Here is a 6957-nt window from a genome sequence, read left to right as displayed (position 1 = left end):
TCTCAACAGGTGCAATCTCATCTTTGATTTCATCATATAAGGATTGAGGTATTGAACTAACACTAGCACCCACGTCACATAAACCATGATAACAATGATCTCCTATCTTAACAGAAACCACAGGCATGCCAACAACAGGCCTATGTTTGTCTCTAACGGGAGGTTTAGCAATTCTAGCAGTATCTTCACAGAAATGAATATTATGTCCCTCAACATCGTCGGACAGCAGATCTTTGATAATAGCAATGCTAGGTTCAACTCGAATTTGCTCAGTGGGTGTAGGTGTTCTAATATAGCCTCTACGTATCATAGTTGAAGCTTTAGAATGATCCTTTATCTTAACAGGGAAAGGTGCTTTCTCAATGTAAGCACTGGGAACCACAGGATCGTTATAGGCAATGACTTTCTCTTCAACTGGAGTGGGTTTAACTACATTGACTTCTAAAGGAGGAGGATATTTAAACCACTTCTCTTTGGGGCGATCAATATGCGCAGCAAAGGATTCACACAATGAAGCTACTATCTCAGAGTCAAGTCCATACTTAGGGCTAAAGTCACAAAAAGTATTTGTCTCAACAAAGGATTTAACGCAATCAAATGTGAAATTCATACCTGACTCCTTACCTTCTTCAAGCTCCCAATCTTCAGAGTTGCATTTAATTCTCTCCAATAAATTCCATTTGAAGAATATATCTCTCTTTATAAAAGAACCGGTACAAAAAGTGTCAAGCATGGTGCGATCATCATGAGAAAGCCGAGCATAGAAGTACTGACTGATAATTTCTCCCGAGAGCTCATGATTGGGGCATGAATATAGCATGGATTTAAGCCTCCCCCAAGCTTGAGTGATGCTTTCTCTGTCACGAGGCCAAAAGTTATAAATATAATTCCGATCACGATGTACTAAATGCATAGGATAAAAATTTGGATGAAATTCCAATTTCAACCGGTTGTAGTCCCATGATCCAGTATCATCACATGGCCTATACCATGTCAACGCCTTATCCTTCAAAGATAAAGGAAATACCTTCTTCTTGAGCTCATCCTCGGGCATGCCTGCAAGATTAGATGCAAGTCTGGATGTGATGTTCCATCTCCTATAAAAGGATTAGCCAGTAGTTTCTCAAGCATACCCGAAGGAAATTCAAAGAAAATATTTTCAGTAGGTGCAGCAGGTTGAGGAGCAACTCTTTGTGCTTCCGTTTGAGGTGAAGATACCCCGAACAACCGCCTCATAGTATTAGTATCCATAGTGACAAGTGACAACAAATTTCAACACACTATATGAATGTTTCCTTACCAAGTTCCACTTACCAAAGGCGCTTCACTCCCCGGCAACGGCGCCAGAAAAGAGTCTTGGTGACCCACAAGTATAGGGGATCAATCATAGTCCTTTTGATAACTAAGAGTGTCGAACCCAACGAGGAGCAGAAGGATTTGACAAGTGGTTTTCAGCAAGGTAAAATCTGCAGGCAATGAAATTGTCGGTCACAAGTGATTGTGTGGTGAGATGATTCGTAGCAAGCAACAAGTAACAAAAGTAGCAACGGTGCAGCAAAGTGGCCCAATCCTTTTTGTAGCAAGGGACAAGCCTGGACAAAGTCTTATAGGAGGAAAAACGCTCTCGAGGACACACGGGAATATTTGTCATGCTAGTTTTCATCATGTTCATATGATTCACGTTTGTTACTTTGATAGTTTGATATGTGGGTGGACCGGCGCTTCGGTACTGCCCTTAATTGGACAAGCATCCCACTTATGATTAACCCCTCTCGCAAGCATCCGCAACTACGAAAGAAGAATTAAGACAAAGTCTAACCATATCATTAAACTAGTGGATCCAAATCAGCCCCTTACGAAGTAACGCACAAACTAGGGTTTAAGCTTATGTCACTCTAGCAACCCATCATCTACTTACTACTTCCCAATGCCTTCCTCTAGGCCCAAATAATGGTGAAGTATTATGTAGTCGACGTTCACATAACACCACTAGAGGAAAAACAACATACAACATATCAAATTACCGAACGAATACCAAATTCACATGACTAATATTAGCATGACTTATCCCATGTCCTCAGGAACAAAAGTAACTACTCACGAATCATAATCATATTCATGATCAGATAGGTAATGAGTATCATCAAGGATCTGAACATAAACTCCTTCCACCAAGTAATCCAACTAGCATCAACTACAAAGAGTAATCAACACTACTAGCAACCTTACAAGTACCAATCGGAGTCGCGAGATGGAGATTGGTTACAAGAGGTGAACTAGGGTTTGGAGATGAGATGGTGTTGATGAAGATGTTGATGGTGACGAGTCCCCTCCGGTGTGAGGAGTGTTGGTGATGACGATGTCGACGATTTCCCCCTCCAGGAGGGAAGTTTCCCCGACAGGATCGTCCTGCCGGAGCTCTAGGTTGGTTCTGCTCAAGTTCTACCTCGTGGCGGCGGAGAAACCATGAAAAAGCTCCTCCTTAATTTTTTTCCAGACGAAACCCTTCATCTAGCAGAAGAGGGGGGCAAGTGGGCCAACAGGGTGCCCACAAGCCCTTATGGCGCGGCCTTGGGGGGTGGCCGCGCCGTGCAGGCTTGTGGCCACCCCCTGGCGCACCTCTGGCGCTTCTTCTTCCCAGTATTTTTTATAAATCCAGAAAAAAATCCTCCTTTATTTTTACGGCGTTTGGAGTTGCGCAGAATAGGTATCTCAAACTTGCTCCACTTTCAGGCCAGAATTCCAGCTGCCGGCATTCTCCCTCTTCATGTAAACCTTGCAAAATAAGAGAGAAAAGGCAAAAGAATTGTACCATGAAGTGAAATAACAGCCCAAGAAGCGATAAATAACAACATGAAAACATGATGCAAAATGGACGTATCAATATGTTAGAACCAAATTTTTTTTGCCATGACTTTTCCTAAAAATAAGACCAAAAGAGAATGCATAGTGCCAAATTCTCGCCGAAACGGAAATGAATCAACATTGCTGCAAAATATTGGCAACTATCGCATTTCAAATACCGGTACCTGCAAACACAAACATATGCAACACCACAAATGTACGTAGATCTAGGCCATAAAAAGTGTGTACACGTGTTGGAGGGAGAAAAAAGTAGATCTAGAACATAAAGAAAGCTTTACTTACTTACCTATCAAAAAAAGGAAATTTAACCACTTAATTTGGGTGAATCTATGGTGCAAATGAGGTGAGGAGGAGCAGGCAGCCGAGACCAGCAAGGTTGGTAGAGGTGGAGAGAGTGAAATGGGGGAAAGTGAGTGTGAAGTGGGGCTGTCAAAAATATCTAATGCTCCCAGGTTACTAATGGCGCACCTTGTAAGAATGCTCCATTAGTAACCAGGGTTACTAATGGCGCACCTGGTAAGAATGCGCCATTAGTAGTTTTGAAAAAAAAGTGAAAAAAATGTTAGTAGTGGCGCACCGTGGATGGTGTGGGGCCATGACAAAGATAGTAATGGCGCACCACACACAAGGTGCGCCATTAGTAATATGGACATTAATTCCGCACCAGTATGTGATGCGCCACTGCTATATACATACATGGTGCGCCATTAATGTCCATATTAGCTATAGACCTTTTTCTAGTAGTGTAAGTTGATAGGGCTTTATCCCTAGTATTCGTTGTGTTTGGAGATTGATGTTGCTATGACTTTGCTATGCTTAATGCTTGTGACTAGGGACCGAGTGTCATGATGTCAGACCTAAACTTATTATCTTCTCTTTGATATAAAAAGTATTTAGATTCTATCTTGCAAGTTGTATGCACCTATTATGTGTCTTGATCCGCATACCCCAAGGTCACAATAATTGGGATTCTTTCCGGTGATTGACGTAGTTTGAGTAGTTCATGTATTCACCATATCTCAATGCTTCGTTCCGGATATCTATTAAAAGGAATGCAAGTGTTAAAATCGGCGGATCTCGTGTAGGGGGTACCGAGTTGTGGACCTTGGATAGATGGGTTGCAGGGGATGAAGTGTTGGAAATATGCCCTAGAGGCAATGATAAAATAGTTATTATTATATTTCCTGTTTCAAGATAATAGTTTATTATCCATGCTATAATTGTATTGAATGAAAGCATAGATGCATGTGTGGATATATAGACAAAACAATGTCCCTAGTAAGACTCTAGTTGACTAGCCAGTTGATCAAGGATTGTTAAGGGTTTCTGACCATATGCAAGTGTTGTCACTTGATGACTGGATCACATGATTACGAGAATGATGTGATGGACAAAACCCAAACTATAAACGTAGCATGTGAATGTGTCATTTTGTTGCTATTGTTTTCCGCGTGTCAAGTATTCATTGCTATGACCATGAGATCATGTAGCTCACTCACACCGTAGGAATACCTTGTGTGTATCAAACGTCGCAACGTTACTGGGTGACTATAAAGGTGCTCTAGAGGTATCTCTGAAGGTGTCCGTTGAGTTAGCATGGATCAAGACTAGGATTTGTCACTCCATGTGATGATGTTGTATCTTGGGGCCCACTCCGTAATACAACATCACATATAAGCCTTGCAAGCAATGTGACTAAAGAGTTAGTCACGGGATCTTGTATTACGGAACAAGTAAAGAGACTTGCCAGTAATGAGATTGAAATAGGACAAAGAGATTGAAATAGGACAAAGGGATACCGACGATAAAATCTCGGGAAAGTAACATACCAAAGGACAAAAGGAATGATATACGGGATTATATGAATCCTTGGCATAGAGGTTCAACCGATAAGATCTTCATAGAATATGTAGGATCCAATATGGACATCCAGGTCCCGCTGTTGGATATTGACCAGGGAGTGTCTCAGGTCATGTCTGCATAGTTCTCGAACCCTCAGGGTCTGCACACTTAAGGTTCGGTGACGTTTCGGTATAGTTGAGTTATAGGTGTTGGTGACCGAAGGTTTTTTTGGAGTCCCGGATGAGATCATGGACGACACGAGGGTTTCCGGAATTGTCTGGAAACGAAGATTGATATATAGGATTGTTTCATTTCGCCTTCGAAAGATTTTGGGCATTTCCGGCACTGTACCCGGAGTGAAGAATGGGTTCCGCGTTTTTACCGGGAGGGGGCCACCCACCCGGGAGAGAACCTAATAGCCCATGGGTGGCGCAATAGCCCTTGGTGGGCTGGTGAGGCCAGCCCAAGTGGGCTATTTTGGCTAAGAAGAAAAAAATCAAAGGAGAAAGAAAAAAAGGAAAAAAAGAGGAGGTGGGAAGGAAGGGCTCCTCCCTCCAAACCGACTTGGAGGAGGATCCCTCCTCCTTTCGGCTGGCGCCCCAAGGGCAAGCCCCACCCCTTGGATCCTCCTATATATACTTGGGGTTTATGGATTTTTGAGACACAACTTTGCCACATGCAACCTTAAACCTCTACTTCGTTGTTCTTCCTCTAGATCGTTTTTCTGCGGAGCTCGAGCAGAGCCCTGTAGGAATAGATCATCACCATCACCGGCGCGCCATCACGCTGTTGGAGAACTCATCTACTTCCCCGTCTCTCTTGCTGGATCAAGAAGGCGCAGATCGTCACCGAGCTGTACATGTGCTGAACACGGAGGTGCCGTCCGTTTGGCGCTAGATCAGAACGGATCGTGGGAGCACGGTGATTTGAATCACGAAGTTGTTCCACTACATCAACCGCGTTTCTTAATTCTTCCCACTTAGCGATCTACAAGGGTATGTGGATCCGATCTCCCTCTCGTAGATGAACATCACCATGATAGGTCTTCGTGTGCGTAGGATTTTTTTGTTTCCCAAGCAACGTTCCCCAACAGTGGCATCATGAGCTAGGTTCATGCGTAGATGTAATCTCGAGTAGAACACAAAAGTTTTTGTGTGCGTTGATGTTTGCTTTGCTTCCCTCCTTAGTATTTTCTTGATTCGGCGGTATTGTTGGATTGAAGCGGCCCGGACCATTATTACTCGTACGCTTACAAGAGACCGGTTTCATCGACTAACATGCAACTTGTTTCATAAAGATGACTGGCGGGTGCCTGTTTCTTCAACTTTAGTTGAATTGGATTTGACCGAGGCAGTCCTTGGAGAGAGGTAAAATAGCAATTTGCACATCTCTGTTGTGGTTTTGCGTAAGTAAGATGCGATCATACTAGATACCCATAGCAGCCACGTAAAACATGCAACAACAAATTAGAGGACGTCTAACTTGTTTATGCAGGGTATGCATGTGATGTGATATGGCCAAAGACATGATGTGATATATTGGATGTATGAGATGATCATGTTGTAATAGTTAAATATCGACTTGCACGTCGATGCTACAGCAACCAACATGAGCCATAGGGTTGTCTTTAAACTAATGTTTGTGTTTGCAGATGTGTTTACTATATTGCTAGGTTCTACCTTTTGTTGTAATAGCATAGATAGCACAACAACCTTGATGACAGCACGATGATGGAGATCATGGTGTGGTGCCGGTGACGATGAAGATCATGTCGGTGCTTTGGTGATGGAGATCAAGAAGCACAAGATCATGGCCATATCATGTCATTTATGAATTGCATGTGATGTTAATCCTTTTATGCACCTTATCTTTCTTAGAACGACGGTAGCATTATAAGGTGATGTAACAGCCCAAATGCTTTCTTTCCTCTTTTGTAAGCTTTTCCATTTGTGGCAACCTTGTTGAACCAATGTTATGGATGTGGTGATGTGGTTATCATTTCATGTGAATCTCATGCATCATGTATATTATCTTGTTCTTGTGGTGGTGCCTACCTTGGTGATGTGATTTCATGTTGCTTGTGTTGTTACTGTGAAGTGTGGTGTGGGTGCAACAAGGGCCTTCAAAATCTTTGTTGCACCATAGACCAAATAAACCCCCCTCTCCTTTATATCTTGAGGCAGAATTTAAGTTTCAGTTTTGGTCATTAAAAATGTTCATCTTCTTTAAAAATCCTTTTAAATATTTGTG

This window comes from Hordeum vulgare, chromosome 2H (genome assembly GCF_904849725.1).
Source record: "Hordeum vulgare subsp. vulgare chromosome 2H, MorexV3_pseudomolecules_assembly, whole genome shotgun sequence".
Classification (NCBI taxonomy): domain Eukaryota; kingdom Viridiplantae; phylum Streptophyta; class Magnoliopsida; order Poales; family Poaceae; genus Hordeum; species Hordeum vulgare.
The sequence above is the reverse complement of the archived record's forward strand: the minus strand, read 5'-3'. Positions refer to the sequence as shown.